General features: G+C 50.9%; 1 long non-coding RNA gene across 3 annotated transcripts; it reads right to left on the bottom strand.

Annotated features, from left to right (window-relative positions):
* Window positions 1-1,338: 1,338 nt before the first annotated feature.
* Window positions 1,339-12,413, bottom strand: LOC120235481. 3 transcript variants are annotated; one of them, XR_005529426.1, is made up of 6 exons: window positions 12,009-12,413; window positions 11,438-11,581; window positions 7,294-7,364; window positions 6,925-7,057; window positions 3,714-3,962; window positions 1,339-1,409 (listed from the first exon to the last, which is right to left on the bottom strand). It is a non-coding gene; the product is annotated as an uncharacterized LOC120235481 (long non-coding RNA). The 3 variants fall into 3 exon arrangements; XR_005529427.1 differs by lacking the exon at window positions 1,339-1,409 and having other exon boundaries at window positions 3,092-3,962; window positions 12,009-12,102; window positions 12,219-12,413; XR_005529428.1 differs by lacking the exon at window positions 3,714-3,962.
* Between the last annotated feature and the right edge of the window lie 3,322 nt (window positions 12,414-15,735).

The raw sequence follows: 15,735 nt of genomic DNA, 5'->3' as shown, positions 1-15,735 counted from the left end.
GCATCAGTACGTCATCCTTTTTTATGGCTAAATCATATTCCATTGCATTTGTCCACGGATGGACTTTGGCATTGCTTCACCTTTTCCCAACATGCAGGAAAACGGGAAAGAATACCATATGAGCACCCATTTCCCTGCTCCCCTGATCCCACTGCAGGGCCAGGACCGGGGCGGGGCCGGTAAGCTGCTTTCGGTGCCCGTGGGAGGCGATGCTCACTCCCCGGGTGGGCAGAGGCAGGGTGGACCCTGTGAGTGCTGTCCACCTTAGTGTTGTGCACAGGGCACCCCCTGGCCTCACCGTAGGCCTGTCTTGTTGGACAATTTTAACATGTTGACATACTTGTTTTATCCTGCTCTGTAAACATTTGTTCCTGCTGAGACGTTTGAAGACCAATTATGAAGCCCACGGCACTTCTCTCCTCCACTGCTCCACGTGCACCTGCTCTGAGGACTTTCTACACAGGACAGATCCATCCCTCCCCATCCCCCCCTCCCCCCCAGCGCCAACTACCTCAACCTGTCTTCTATCGATTTTGTTTGTTGGCTGTTTGGTTTATTTTCACAAGGGTCTCATAAAGTTTCCCACGTGGCACATGGGTATCAGGTCTCTTTCACGCTACAGTGGCCTTGGCTTCCTCTCATTTCATATCATTGGCCTTTTGAAGGGTCTTTTAGAAAGGATTTGCCTGATGGTTTTACCTTGCTGTCATTCAACCCGACCTCCCTGTAAATCCTGCACACAGGTGGTTGGGGCCAAAGGCTAAAGTCTGTGGCAAGAATACTCCACAGGTGATGTTGTGTTCCACACGTCACCTTACGTCAGAAGGCCTGTGACGCTAAGTTTGTTCAACTGGATAAACTCCCGGCCACCATATGTCTCTAATGTAATGGTACATCATCTCCCTTTTTCTCGGGGAAGGTGCTTTGTGACTGTACAGATATCCTATTTCCCAACACCCTTCACCCACTGGCTTTAGCACCTAAGGATGAGCCCTGTGGGAATCAAGAATTACACCAGGGATTGCAAATGGCGACTTTCTAATGTGGTCGTTCCTTCTATATACGTTGCTCAGCAGGTGTTCTCCTGTGAAGAGCAGCTTCCCATCCCTCTCCTTTCTCTCCCTCTCCCTCTCTCTGTTTAATTAATTATAGCCATTTTTTTCCATTGAAGTTCAGCAGTTCCAAGTTTAGCTAGAGGGGCCCCTTCCAGTCTGCTTCTACATCTTTTTGACATGGCCCCATGTAGACCACTAAGATGTCCCAGATTTACTTGCACTTTCCTTCCCTCAGATCTGGAATCAACCATTTCTTCAGGAAGGTTCAGTTGCTGGTAATGGCCTTAGAAAGCAGAATCTGGGCCCTGGGAGTTCAGTCTCCTTATAACAGGGGCTCCTGATTCTAGATGCCATCTGTGGACAGAAGCAGGAAAAATAAAACCAGTTCATAATATTAGCAGCTCAGATGGAACATTCTTGGTGATTCTTTCTGAACTCTTTCTTCCTGTTGTTCATTTATTATGTGAGTCTCTTTTCTCTTGCACAGAGCATCTTGGTGTCTAATAGCATTACTATATGTATTTACTTGCTTTATTTTACTATATACCTAGTAACGATAAGCCTACTGAGCAAAGCTTAAGACTTCTTTGTAGTTTCATTTGTCCTGGGAATATATTCCACCATAGGTATGTGGTCAGGGTATTTTTTTTTTCAAGTTACTTGAACTCACTCTCTTTGCCGTATGGTTAGGTCCTCAAATCAATTCGCGGTTATGTCCCATTGTGTATCTGTGTGCAAATTTGGGGAGGTTTTTTTCTTATAATTTTTTATTTAATTTTATTTATTTTCTTGAACATACAAATCATGTCCATTGTTAAAAACACATAACGATATTAAAAGTCCTATTTGGAGAAGTTTTCCTCCTCTGCCAATGCTCTCTACCCTGTTCCCCTTCTCCTCCACTAATTTCTGGTATATTCTTCCCGTGTTTATAGAAGTGTGTACACTTGGGGCGCCTGGGTGGCTTAGTTGGTAAAGCGTCCGACTTTCGCTTAGGTCATGATCTCACGGTTTGTGGGTTCGAGCCCCGTGTCGGGCTCTGTGCTGACGGCCAGTCAGAGCCTGGAGCCTGTTTCAGTCTGTGACTCCCTCTCTCTCTGACCCTCCCCTGCTCACGCTGTCTCTCTCTCTCTCTCTCTCTCTCTCCTAGAAATAAATAAAACATTAAAAAAATTAAAAAAAAAAAAAAGAAGTGTGTACACGCATATATATTGCTGAAGCAGCAATCTTCTTTCCTGCAGAATTTATGTTAAGGGTGTAGATGGGAGCCCAGTCCTGGAGGAGGAAATTATTTTAAATGAGGCCAATTTGGGGGCACCTGGGTGGCTCAGTTGGTTGAGCGCCTGACTTGAGCTCTGGTCATGAACTCATGGTTTGTGAGTTTGAGCCCCTCGTCAGGCTTTCTGCTGTCAGCTCGGAGCCTGCTTCAGATCCTCTGCCCCCCATCTCTTTCTACCCCTCCCTCGCTGGCTCTCTCTCTCAAAAATAAATGAATAAACTTTTTTTAAAAAAATAAATGAGGGAAATGTGCTTTTGAACCTCACTCCCTGCTAGCTGTACCACCTGAACTGGTCGTATAGGTTCTTTGAGTCTCATCTTCCTTATCTGGGAAATGGGGTAACAATTCCTACCTTTTATGGTTCAGGCTATGATTAAGGTCTTCCTCATATCACATTAAATAATTAAATCCTAGATAGTTGGATGGTGAGTGTTCACATGCGTTCTTACATATGTGGTGGGTGTGAGGGTGCGGGGAGGGGGAATCCTTTCTTCGAAACTTAATGATGTGGGCTGACAACTCTTTACCCAGAATCCTGGGAGCCAGATGTGTTTTAAAAATCAAAAGATTTATAGTTCGGGGCACCTGGATGGCTCAGTCAGTTGAGCGCCCTACTTTGGCTCAGGTCATGATCTTGCAGTTCGTGAGTTCGAGCCCCGTGTCGGGCTCTGTGCTGACAGCTCAGAGCCTGGAGCCTGCTTCAGATTCTGTCTCTCTCTCTCTCTGCCCCTCCCCCACTGCTCCCTGTCTCTCTGACTCTCTCAAAAATAAATAAACATTAAAAAAAATTTTTTTTTAAAGAAGATTTATGATTTTAGTAGGTGCTAGTGTGAGAAATCTGTTCAGGGCACGGTACTCCTAGCAGAGTCTGAAACAGCACCTTCTAGTCAACATAGTATTTCTGCAGCAAAATGCATGAATGTTTACATCACGTATAAAGATTCCTAGGTCAGCCTAAGTCAGATTCTGGTGCTAAATGGGTCTGTGGTGAACTGTCAAAATCAATTTTTCATGTTTGAGATCTTTCTGGGTTTTGAAACTGTGGATAAGGTGCCATATCGAAAGATCATCCTTAACAAAGTCTTAACCTTTTCAAAGCCATTTCTGACAATATGACGTCAGCGTGTTGTGCCTGCATCTTCGTATCCCTCTCTCTTCTCATAGTTGAGGACATAGTGGACACAATGGAGTTACAGGGGTCCTGGGGCCCCGAAGGTCAGCCTTGGTCATGCTAAGTAATTTCCACGTTTGGTGCAACTGTATCAAGATTATGAAACCTATTGCTCGTACACCAGCTTCCTCATTTATCCCTTTTCTACACACTTCTAGGAAATGACATAGGACAAAATGCTATGGCATAGTCACATGCATGCACACACCATGCCCAGAGGATGAGCAGAAGCACTCTTTCGTGTCCAGGCTCCAATCCCCCATGAATCAGGTGATGTGGGGCACTCCAAAATCAGCGTGCGAATGTCAGCTCCGAGTCATCCAGGCCTAACGCGCAAAAGCTCACGGTGCCAGTTCTCACTGGGAATCTGGGGTTTGAATCTATGCTGTGGGTGGGATGAGGGAACCCCCAAGCTGGACAAGTCAAGTGGTCCCAGGTTGGCAGTGCCCCCTCGTGGCTGGAAGAAACCAATACAAACCGTCCCAGGAGGGAAGTGTTCTTAATCTGATTGACTGAAGAGAAACTACCAAAAAAAAAAAAAAACCAAAAACCAAAAAAACACTCAAAGCAATGAGTCACCATGAGCAAGAGTCATCAGAGGCAACAAGCAACAGATTTCAAACACGGTTTCTCAACCTCAGAGCTACTGACATCTTGCCAGGTGCTTCTTTACTGTGGGGGTTGTCTGTGCATGGTTAGCTGCATGCCTGACCTCTACGCACTGGATGCCGGTGGCTTGCGCGCATGAGCACGCACAAACACACACACACACACACACACACGCCAGTCATGACAACTAAAAATGTCTCCAGACATTGCCAATTGTCTCCAGAGGGAAAAATTGTCCCCGCTTGAAAAGCACTGTTTAGCTCCTCAAAGATTTCAAATATCACATGACCATGATAACTATGTATGAACCCAAATAACTATGTATGAAATGCTTAAAAACTTGAAAGATGGAATGGAAAACAACGATCAAGGAATAAGAAACCACCAAAGATTATAGGGAGATGTTTATAAAGACTCAAATAGAATGACTGAAAATGAAAAATTAAGAATTCGGTGTATGTGTTAGACACAGATAAAGAAAGAATTAGAGAAATAGAAGAGATATTTGAAGAAATTACTCCAACTAATCAGAAGAGCCAAAAAGAAAAAAAACAAACAAGGAAACTGTGACCGCATGGTTAAAAGACAAGGACAATGTGAGAGAGACGTTAAGGTACAAACAACTAAAGCACCAGAGGAATGAATAAAGAGAATGAGAGAAAAGTAATATTTGCAGAGATCACGCTGGAGACTTTTCAGGATCCATATTGGCAAGAAGTCCCAGAGATAACTGGCAGGATGGAAGTTTAAGTTGTTGCTGTGAGTTTGATGTAGGAAAGCTGAGGACTGAACCTCAAGGGATTATCACCAAAACAGAGACACCAATGCAACCCAGGGGTCCACAGGAGGGCCATGGTGGCATCAATGGAATGGATGTGGGATTCCTGGGAGTCATTCGTGTGGACAGCTGACCTGAGCTCAGCCCTGAAGGATGCTGAAGGACGTTCATCTAACGTCGAATCCAGAGACTTTGATCTGAGCCTTTTGCTCCCAGGACGACCCGGGAGATTAAATGGAGGTGGGAGGGTGAAGTGCAGAGAATAAATGGGATGTTCTCCTAAGCAGAAGAGCCTGAGCAAAGGCATGAAGGGAAGACTGAAGGCTTCATGAGCGAAGAACAAAAGGAGGGGCGCCTGGGTGGTTCAGTTGGTTGACAGTCGGACTTCGGCTCAGGTCATGATCTTGCAGTTTGTGGGTTCGAGCCCCTCGTCGCGCTCTGTGCTGACAGCTAGCTCAGAACCTGGAGCCTGCTTCAGATTCTGTGTCTCCTTCTCTCTCTGCCCCTCCCCTACTCACACTCTCAAAAACAAATTAAAAAGAGAGAGAGAGAGAGAACAAAAGGAAATTTTGTTTGATGGGGTTGGGAAACATTTAAGAGGGCAATTGCAAACCAGACTGGATGGACAATGTGAAACCAACCTGGGGAAGTCCCTTGAGGAATAAGCAGATATGCTTGGACTTAAAACTTTAGGCCAGATGTTGGTACACTACAGCCCGTGGGCCAAATCTCCCACCGCTTGTTTTCATCAATAAAGTTTTATTGGAGCACCGCCATACTCATTCATTTACATATCATCTATGGCTATTTCTGCACCGCAATAGCGCAGATGAGTAGTTCTGAGAGACACCGTATGGCTCCCAAAACCTAAAATATTTACTTTATGGCCCTTGGGAGGAAAAGTTTGTCGATCCCTGATCGAGGCCGAGGCAGCCAGCCATGAGGCCTTTCAGCCAACAGATCAAGATGAAGAGGATAAACCCAGAAGTCGCTGAAGGGATGGTGTGTGTTGTAAGAGGAGGAGAAATGTGCCATGCATTTATTAATTTCCTACAGTATACCATCCCTCCACCCACATTATCATTATTGCTTTATGAGAAGCAATAACCACCCTGCTGTTGTTACTTTTCTATTTCAAAGATGAGGAAATAGGATCCAGAGATACCGAGTGGCATATCCAAGGTCAGCCAGTGTTTCACGCGGAGTTTTTTCAGATCCGATTTTGAGGTGGTTAGACTCCAAAGCCAATGTTCTTCCCACCATGCCTCGCTCCCTTCAAGGCACTGTGTATTCAAGGTGCCGAGGGTGGCCCCAGGCCAGCGCGTCGCTACTGTGTCCTAACCAGCCATAGCCCAAATTGGAGACGTGGTGAACATTTCCCTCCTCTCTTGAAAACAGACCCAGGGACCCACTCTGACCCAGAAGGAGGGTACCTCAGGCCCACGGTTCCTCCAGCCTCGGCTCCCGGCTTGTCCAAACATTGACTCCACCCCGTCCCCCTCCACCCCATGCCTCTGGAGCCACTGGCTTGGCCAAAAACACCTATCATACATCTTCCCTGCGGCATCAGCTCACAGCCTGATGCTGAAGGCGGTTGGGTGATCTGATACCATCTCTGTATCTATGAAAAAACACACGAGGGTTGGCAGCTGTAGGCATTACCACCCACAAGAGATGACCCAGTTGATTTGCAGCGAAATTGCAAACAGCCTCCGCTCCTACCCCAGCCAGATCCTGGGCCCTGGACCAGAGCCCACGGAGGCTTGTTTCTACCCCCAGACGGGCTCCTGTTCCTCCCGTGACTAATTTGGATCTTCATCTGACAGCTACCCATGACCGCTCTGCCCAGATAGGGCCTCACAGACCTGCCTCTCGGTTTTGCGGTCAAACTGTTTCTTGAAACTTCCCCCGGAGTTCCAGCACGGTTTAGACTCTCTGTGGGGAACTGTAACTGGTGGCGCCTTGGGGCTGAGCTGGCTGGGGATTTGAGAAACCCAGAGAAAGAGAGCAGGAAGGTGTGAATTCGACTTACGGCCTTGGCTGTCTAAATGGGTATGTGCCGTCATGGGGAGCTCCCCACAGTGGATCCCAATGGATGAGTCTTCCCTTATCAGCTGTCCATCGGGCCAGCCGCCACGTCACGTGACCTCTGACCCTCAGTGTGCCTATGAGGAAATGGATGCAAGGCTAAGCAATCAGCCTCCCCAGAGCAGAAGGGAGGAACCCCAGGCCTACCAACAGCTGCCAATGGGCAATTGTTACACCCTCCTACTCCACTGCCTTGGGAAATAGGCAGAGGGATATGTCAGCTCCCGGGGACACCACCCACATGGGTGGTGTTTGCTATGGTGCAGCTGTCCCAGAGGCAGAGGGAAGTGAGAGACCACTGGCCCATGCTTACCCTGACGGCCTTTCTCAGACACAGCCTCCTGGCTTAATTGCTGTGGCCACGGCCCGTGCTCACATGGAGTCCTAGAAGGAGAAAGACATTGGAGCCGGGAAAGGACAACGGAGGTGAGCTTTAATGAGCTCAGCTCTGGGCACTCGGTGCATACGGACCTCAGCACATTTATTTCTTACACGTTATTGATTAGACTCTACGTATGCATTTCTGAGACATAAATGTCCAGGACTGTGAAGTGAACTCCCTCTGGATCCTAGCACTGTTGGGGGTGAACTGCCTACGTGATCTCAGTTTACTCACCTGGGTACATAGAGACGAAAATACATTGATGATTTCATATCCTGGTTACAACGGTTAAATAATTTATGCGAAGTATGTAGAATGATTCCTGACATGGAGTAAAAGAGGACTGTTAACTAACGGTGGTTCTTTTTTTATTTATCACCTTCACGTTGCCATTGAAGGAACTGAGGCTCAGAGAGGGCAGTGACCTGCCCGAGGTCACACAGCTGTAGAATGGTAAGGCTGGGGTTCACTTCCAGGGCCATGTGATGCCCTTACTGCCCGTTCAAGTATTCTCAGTCCACGAGGGTCGAGCTAGAAAGAGAAACTTGGGTACCTTTCAGCCTCAGGGCAATGTCACTGCTGAGGCAGATGCCAGGAGCAGTGGCTGTCTCCAAAGAAGGGAAAGAGTCACCTTCATCAGGTCATGGGGCGAGGAACACAGGGAGGAGCTCATGGCTCCTCAACACCCCCAGGGTCCGGAGGGAACCCAGGAGGGGAAACGGCTCTGAGTGACGGGAGTCGACCGATCCCAGGACACCAGGGAGTGAGTGTAGAGAAAAAAGTCAAAAAGAGACCTCAGTTTCCCTCCCAGAGGGCGAGGCCAGTGGTGGTGAAAGGGCCCCTGACAACAGATAAACAGGAAGATGAGTGCCCGACGCCACTGGCACAGATTCAGAGACAGAGACCAGCACCCACGCCTGAGCGGTGGTGCTGAAGCGTCGTGCGCCAGCCCGACATCAAAGCCCCAGAAGCCCCTTCCCGTGCAGCACCCTCCTTAGCAAGCCAGTGCCCGGGCACAGATGGGGCCGGACCCCTGGTGCCTGAGGGGAGGTACCCAGCCTCCAATTTTTCCAGCTGGCAGAGGTGAGTGACCAGATCCAACCCCCCAGGGCGGTTCTAAGGACTGAGGTTAGATCCCAGGGTGGGATACAGAGCCAGTGCCCCTCGGAGAAGAGGTTGCCAAGCGGATTCAGTCATGGAACGGGAGCCGGCCAGAATCGATAGCCTTTGAAACGCTCATGGGCGGGCTGGAGACTCTGATTCTGCAGGTGAAGACCAAAGCCTTCTTGATAAACAGTGCTGTCTGCTTAATGAATGCATTTCTAGGGCATTCAAGTTCAAAGCCAGTACAATACTGGCAGGCAAGAAGGAGAGGAGAATGGGGAGATGGGGGGGCTGCCTAAAGAGCCTCCTTACTTGCCGGGGTCCCCAAGACCCAGCCTGAGAGCCTGAGAAGGCTGGGCTGTGGCAAATCCAGCCCCCTCCCATGGCCCGGGGTGCACTGGTGTGCAAGGAGAGCTAGACTCGTGCTCACTCCCAGAAGCTTCTTTGGGTTTCATAATTGTTGCTCTGAAAATCTGTCAATGGGTCCAAGGGGCACCGAGGCAGCTCTTTGGAAAACAAGCAGATGGCAGTGGAGGAAAGGAAAGCCTCACGCGTGCAGGGGACCGGAGCCTTTGAAAGGAGATGGGTTAAAGGGGAGGGCATCAGAAGCCCCTGCCCAGCCTTCAGCCCCAGGGCCACAGTACCTGAGGACTCACCTCTGCAGGGGGTGGGAAGGAAGGACTATACAGCACCCAGCTCCACAGGCCAGCTTCCCGAGGGCCCAGGCTTGTTGCCTGGAGGCTGTGACCCTGGATTCTGGGCACTGTCTCCCACCCCCAAACTAGATGGTGAAGACATTGCAGCCGTAGTATTTCTCTACGGTACAATTCACTGTTTGATCCAGGGGAACGTTCAGCACAGACGTAATCTCTAAGGAGAACTTACCAGTAACTTCTAATTTAATCTGGAAGCGATCTTGTGATACTACTACGATTCCCATTTTACAGATGGAACATTCGAGGCACAGGGAGGAAAAGTAATTTGGGCACAGTCACACAGCTAGTAAATAAATGACAGAGCAAGGATTCGAGCCAGGGAGACTGGCCCTAGGGCCAACTCTCACACTGTCAGTATGTAGCTCCTATGCTGGCGCCTGATTCCTGATCCCTGGTCCACCTTTAACCCCCAGGTGTTTCTGAGTCAGGCCAGCTCCTGGCTCAGCCTCCCTGTCTTCAGCCTCCTCTCCAGCTCAGCTCTCCCTCTGGGTTCGGGGACTACTGCCGCCTACAGGTCTCATGTGCAAAGACACAACTCTAACAGGATCACGGGGAAGAAGGTGGCATGGGGACCTAGGCCTCTCCCATGGCGGCTAAGGGAAGGCAGAGGGCTGCCAAGTGTCAGAATTGGAAAGTTCCACATCTGGGCTATTCTTCGATGATCATCCAGGCCCCACGAGAAGGAAAAAAAAAAAAAAAAAAAAAGGAACAGGGGCTGTAAAGAAAAGGGAGCACCGTGGCTGAAGGTGATGAGATGAGCCCTAACAGAGACCTAATCATCTGGGCTGAGTCAGTCCCCTGGTTCGGTCCTGCCTGAAGACAGGAATTAATTGAGCTCAGAAAGAATATTTCCTGCTTCCATCCTCCCTTGCATTTCCAGCTCACTGAAGTCTTCCGTGACCGCTCCCTAATCTAGCTGGAAGAAGTCTGCAAAGCCACAAGTGTCCCGTGCTTTAGAACTAAGATGAAGTGAGGGGCGCCTGGGTGGCTTAGTCAGCTAAGCGTCCGACTTTCGCTTAGGTCATGATGTCGCGGTTCGTGGGTTCGAGCCCCGCGTCGGGCTCTGTGCTGACTACCAGCTCAGAGCCTGGGGCCTGTTTCAGAGTCTGTGTCTCCCTCTCTCTCTGACCCTCCCCTGCTCACGCTGTCTCTCTCTCTCTCTCCTAGAAATAAATAAAACATTAAAAAAAAAAAAGAAAGAAAGAACTAGGATGAAGTGTTCTCCAAGTAATAGGGACAATCTGCACAGATGGGCAAGAGAGCAAGAGAGCCCAGCCTCCGGGGACAAACAGGTTTAGAACCTGGAGCCGAAATGCAGACGGAGCTGCAAAGCCGGGCACTGTCTGCCAAGGGACCAAGAGAAAAGACAAGTCCCGGCCTCTGGGTTTTATTTCTAGGCTTGCCCTTGTGCCAGGCTCCGTAGCCACCTCCCCGGGGCCTCCGTTTTATGTGGAAGGAGGAAGAAGGAAGAGGAGGGAAAAGAGAAGGGTGGTTAACTTTGCACCGACGGAGAGCTGGGCACCGTGCGAGGCGCTTCACACAAAATATCTCCCAAGGCCCTGGGGTTGGCGAGTAGTACAGCCCTGTCTTACAGAGGAGGAAACGGGCTCAGAAAGATGAACTGACATCCCCCAGCTGGGATGCAAAACAATGACAACAAAGAAAACAATAATACCAATATACTAATACTTAACATTTATGAAATGCGTGCTGTCCTCTGGACAATATACTGACTTGTTTAAACCTCACCAAAACACCATTAGTTGGATATTATTATGCCCATCTTACAGATGAGGGAACTGAGCCCTTAGATGTCTTGCCCCCTTCCCCCCACTCCCAGGACCCGCGGGCACCACTGTCTTTCTTCCCCACGTCACAGAGCTGTCACGAGGGCCGTGGTATTGAGGAACCAAAAGCACTGCGTGTTTTTCCAGAAGAAAAGCAGCCACCGGGCCTGCCTTTGCTGACTTCCTGAAGTGGGTCCCTCTCTGGCAGCAACAGGCCCTTAACCACTGTTGATGGGTTGAAAGCCCAGGGGCTCCTTCGGTTGACTGTTATTTTTTCCTGCGTCCCCAGGCGGGAGCTGAAAGGTTGAGAATGAGAAGGGTAGGAGGGGGAGGGGAGACCGCACCGCCGCTGCTGGGGCTGGAGTTCTGGAGTGGGCGCACACAGGCCGCCCGGGCCGGGGACTGCCCCCCGCCACCCCGCACACCCACCCGTGCACAAGCTGCTTGCCGTCTCTCCTCAAGTCCTACCTGCATCACAGAGGGGTAGGGGCTTCGCTTCCACAGACTCTGCCCTGCTTCTCGGCACAGCAGCCCCAAGCAAGCATCACTCAGGAACCTTTGGTTCAGGGTCACCGGCCAGTTGGTGCCTCGTGAAGATGATGGGTGCTGGCTCTTGGAAGTGAGTCAAGGCAGGGGAGGGAGATGGGCACAGGAACCTTCTCCACCCGCCTTCCCCACCCCCCATGGGGAATTCCAACCCAGTAAGACATGGGAGCCAAGGCATCTGCATCTCGCCATCTCTGGGCAGTCACCCCCCATGCGCACCTCTTCCCCGAAGCCCGTTTGGTTCTAGAACGCCCCAGCTCTCCGAGGTCTCCTGCTCAGCGGCCCCAACCAGCCCCTACCCCCCAAACCCACTCACTCTGCAGGTCCCGTCTGCTCTGGGAGCAGAGCTGGGGGATTGGGTGGGCAGGGGGAGATCAGGCGCTTCTCTGCACCTGATTTGGTCCCGCGTGGTCCCTGTCTGACCTCGGCACAAATGACTCAGTGATGGTCCTGCCATCACAGCAGGGGCATGAACACATGTAGAGGAACTCACCGGACACACGTGAACGCCGACACAGAGGCGTGTGGACAGTGCCAGGGAGGACGGGCGAGGCGCCTACTCACTAGGCCGTGCAAGAGTGCCTGTCCTGGAGGACAGACAGACAGAGGAAGAGCATGCCCCGGATGGGGTCAAGGCACAAGGGGAGGGGATGCGGCTGGTGGGGTGCATACGGGGCTGGGGCTCTCCCAGGCCCAGTCTTACCGACAAGACCAGTCTCCGGCCCCATCCACACCCCCTCCTGGAGTCTGGGCTCAACCCCAGGCAGATCCCAGAGGGTTCTCAAGGGCAGAGCCGGGCAACACCTTCTGTAGCACAATCTCAGGGGTGCATCCAAGGACAGGTGCTCGGCCAGCACCCGCTGAGCTGAAGGCTCCTACCTGGCCAGTCTCCCCCAGCTCCCCCGTCCTCATCTCCTCCTGAGGTTTACTGAACAAGGGAGGACCCAGTCCCCACTCCCTTGGATACCGTCCCACCCTTCCTGCCATGCTTCCTGCTTTAACGGAGCCAGGAAGTCACATTGCAAGGAGAGACGTCTAGGGAAGTCTCCCCATGGAATCAAACGTTCCGTGGCTGCAGGAACACCAGTGGCATCCCTATCCCCTAGGTCACCAGCTGGGTCCGCCGGCTGATTCCCCGACAGTGCTGGCCCCGTGGGTTTTCCCCGTATTCGCACAGCTCACCCCAGGATTTCTGGTGTGTGTCTCTGTGCGTGTCTCCTAGAGGGATGACATAAGCACCAGCCGTGAAAGCGGTGGGGGTAAAGGGGTTTGGCTGGGGAATCTTGATGCCAGCGCTGGACCCAGTTGGAAGGTCCAGACCCGCCCGAGCCAAGCTTAGGGAGACGACTGTGCACCATGGCAGCTGCATTAGGGGCTATGGCACTGGCGTCAGGGCTGTGGACTCACGTCAGGCCGTACGCTCTAGCTCGTGCAGGATTTCCCAGGAGCCTGCAGTGAGAAATCTTGTCCCTCCGATGCTTCAACCCTTCCGCCTGGCCTGGGACACAGACACAGGGCATGTCAGGCTGCAGACATTGGCTCCGCTCCTCACCCAGGACCCCGGAGCTGGTCAGAGAAGCCTCCACTGCCTGAGCACCTGTGCCTATCACCCCAGGCCCCGACCCTGCTCTCTGATCCCCTGGGACCTGAGGTTTACAGGCCTGAGAGTCAGGCCGGGCTTCAGAGAAACCAGTCGTGGGAGCCAGACACAGAATTTCAAGACTTGCCTCTTCCACTTCCTCAGTGTGTGGGCCTGGGTGGGTTACTTAACTCTCTGAGCCTTAACCTCTTCCCTCACCTGTAAAAGGGAGATGATAGCCTTCCCTCATGGGCACGATATGTGGATTAAACAAGGTAATGCCCCGACAGCCCCAAGCTCAGCAACAATGGGCCCCCAGCAGAGCTAAGTAAACCGTGGCTACAATTATAAGCTGTTATAAAGCACTTGGCATGGAATAAATACTCTACAAATAAGCACCATGCAAGTCTAAATAGTTATTAATTATTATGATGACTAATCATCATTATTGTTGATGATAAACGTGAGAACTGCGACCCAAACACCAGCTCCCCCACTCAATCTGTCTGCAGATAGTTATCCCTCCTCAGGCACGAAGAGCATTCTGGGACGCAGAAAGATTGCTGGTCCTAAGCTTGCAGGCAGGGAGCACCGGTCTTCCCCACAGCCCTCCAGGCAGCACTGCATGGGCTGGTCTCACCCGGGCGGGTGACATTCACCCAAACACATCCCGTGTGGCCAGTCAGGCTGCTCAGTCTGCCTCTGCTTGGCTCCTCTGCCCCTGGGTTGTTACATATTTTAGATATCACCTAAGCGAGAACACTCCTTGGCAATGCCTTGAGTGCTGCCTTCTAGGCAACAGGAAGACATGAATGTAAAGTGTGACCTGCAGAAATCCTGGTCCAGCCCCCAAAACTCTGTCTCTGGGATGAGAGCAGATAGGTAAGGAGCAGGCCCTGGTGAGCATGTGACTTTCACCACCATCCTGAAATGAATCAGAGCAAGGCTTCCGGAGGTACCGAGCCTAGCTCAGTTCCAGCATAGGAGGGGCCCAATAAATACATGACGGATAGTTGCATGGATGGGTGGATGGATGGGTGGATGAATGGATGGGCAGATGGATGGGCGGATAGATGGAAGTATGTATGAATAGATGGATGGGTGGATGGATGGAAGTATGGATGGGTGGATGGATGGGTGGATGGATGGGTGGATGCATGCATACATGTATGCATCGATGGATGGAAGGGAGTATATTAATCATACGTTTTTATTTTTGCTATTTCTGATGCTTTGGTATCTGGGGCTTTGCTGGCCAAGAAGAGACTGCCCCTCCCAAGGGTAGTCAGTTCCTAGAGATAGTAAACAACTTGCCTGTGAGTATACCTTTCATATGCAAACCAACCAATCCGAAGCCCAGGCCTCTCCCAGCTACCTCCTTTATCAGACTCAGACTCCAGGCCACTCTCCACCTTACCTAATCATCCCCGGGACAGGCACCAGACAACCAGGGACAGTGCCTACTGTGGTTATTTAGACTAGCTAATCCTGAACCTGCTCACCCTGCCCCCCCCTTGTCTCCTCCCACGGAAACCACTATAAAGACTCTTGCCCTGCTTTCTTCTCACTCCCTCTGCCTCCAGACTTATCCCACTACTTCCACAGGTGGCCCGGCACGATGTGCAGCAGTCTTGGGAACTGTAGGTAACAGACTCTGTCTTCACTGGCAAATCTCCTGATCTGATGGCCTTGCCGTACCTGAATAATAATAAAACCCGCATTTTAAAACAAGGAGGGGTGGAAGGAGGGGGGTGAGTAGGAAGGGAATATGGAAACCAGGAAGGAGGGAGGGAGGCAAGGAGGCAAGGGAACAAGGAAAAAATGAAACGAAACTGGGTCTCAAGTTTCTGGAGGGATGATCTGAGCCACAACTTCGCTCTGTGCCTGGAAGAACCAGCTTCCTCCTAGAAGGTCCTGGATGTGTTGGAGAGAATGTCTCTTCAAAGTGCCGTAGGTCAGCGATGAACACCACGTGTTCTCAGGACCTTTGGGGACAGACCTGGGTCTGAATCATGGCCCTGCTCTTTGCTGGCTGTGAGAACTTAGACCACTGACTTAAACGCCCTGACCTCATTTCCTCAACTATTAAATATATGTACATATACGTACCTTCCACTGTCTTTGAAGCTGGAATAAGAAGATGCGTGCATAACGCAGTGCCCAGCTCAGCGCATGCACTCCATAAACAATGAATGTTATTACTTGGCTTTTATCCAGTCCTGCACCCCTAGTACCATCTGCTAGAAAGACTGTGCTATGAGGTCTAAACATCGTCCTTGCTCAGAAGCCCCCATTTGGGGTCTCTTGGTCTCGGCCTCCCAGAAAGTTGTCTCAACCTCCCAGAGTTTGGGGCTTGGCAGGCAGGGCACCTGCTGCCCCCATGGGAAGGAACCTTCTAGAAGGGCCCCCTGCGCGATCGTCTCTCTGACCCCTTCCTGAGAAGATTCTGTTTGGCTTCCTGCTGATTTTGAAGTGAGGAGGGACGGACCTTTCCACCGGAACAGCGCTTCAATTTCCCCGTCTCCCCTGTACACCATCACTCAGTAAAAATAGCTAATTTTAAAATGGCTGCTCATATGATGGACGAGATTAATGGATCTTGAAGAGCAGCCAGTATCCAACCGCTCCTGCAGCCATGATG

This window comes from Hyaena hyaena, unplaced genomic scaffold, assembly GCF_003009895.1.
Source record: "Hyaena hyaena isolate Hyena2069 unplaced genomic scaffold, ASM300989v1 scaffold_130, whole genome shotgun sequence".
NCBI lineage: Eukaryota > Metazoa > Chordata > Mammalia > Carnivora > Hyaenidae > Hyaena > Hyaena hyaena.
This window is presented reverse-complemented; position numbering and strand designations above follow the sequence as displayed.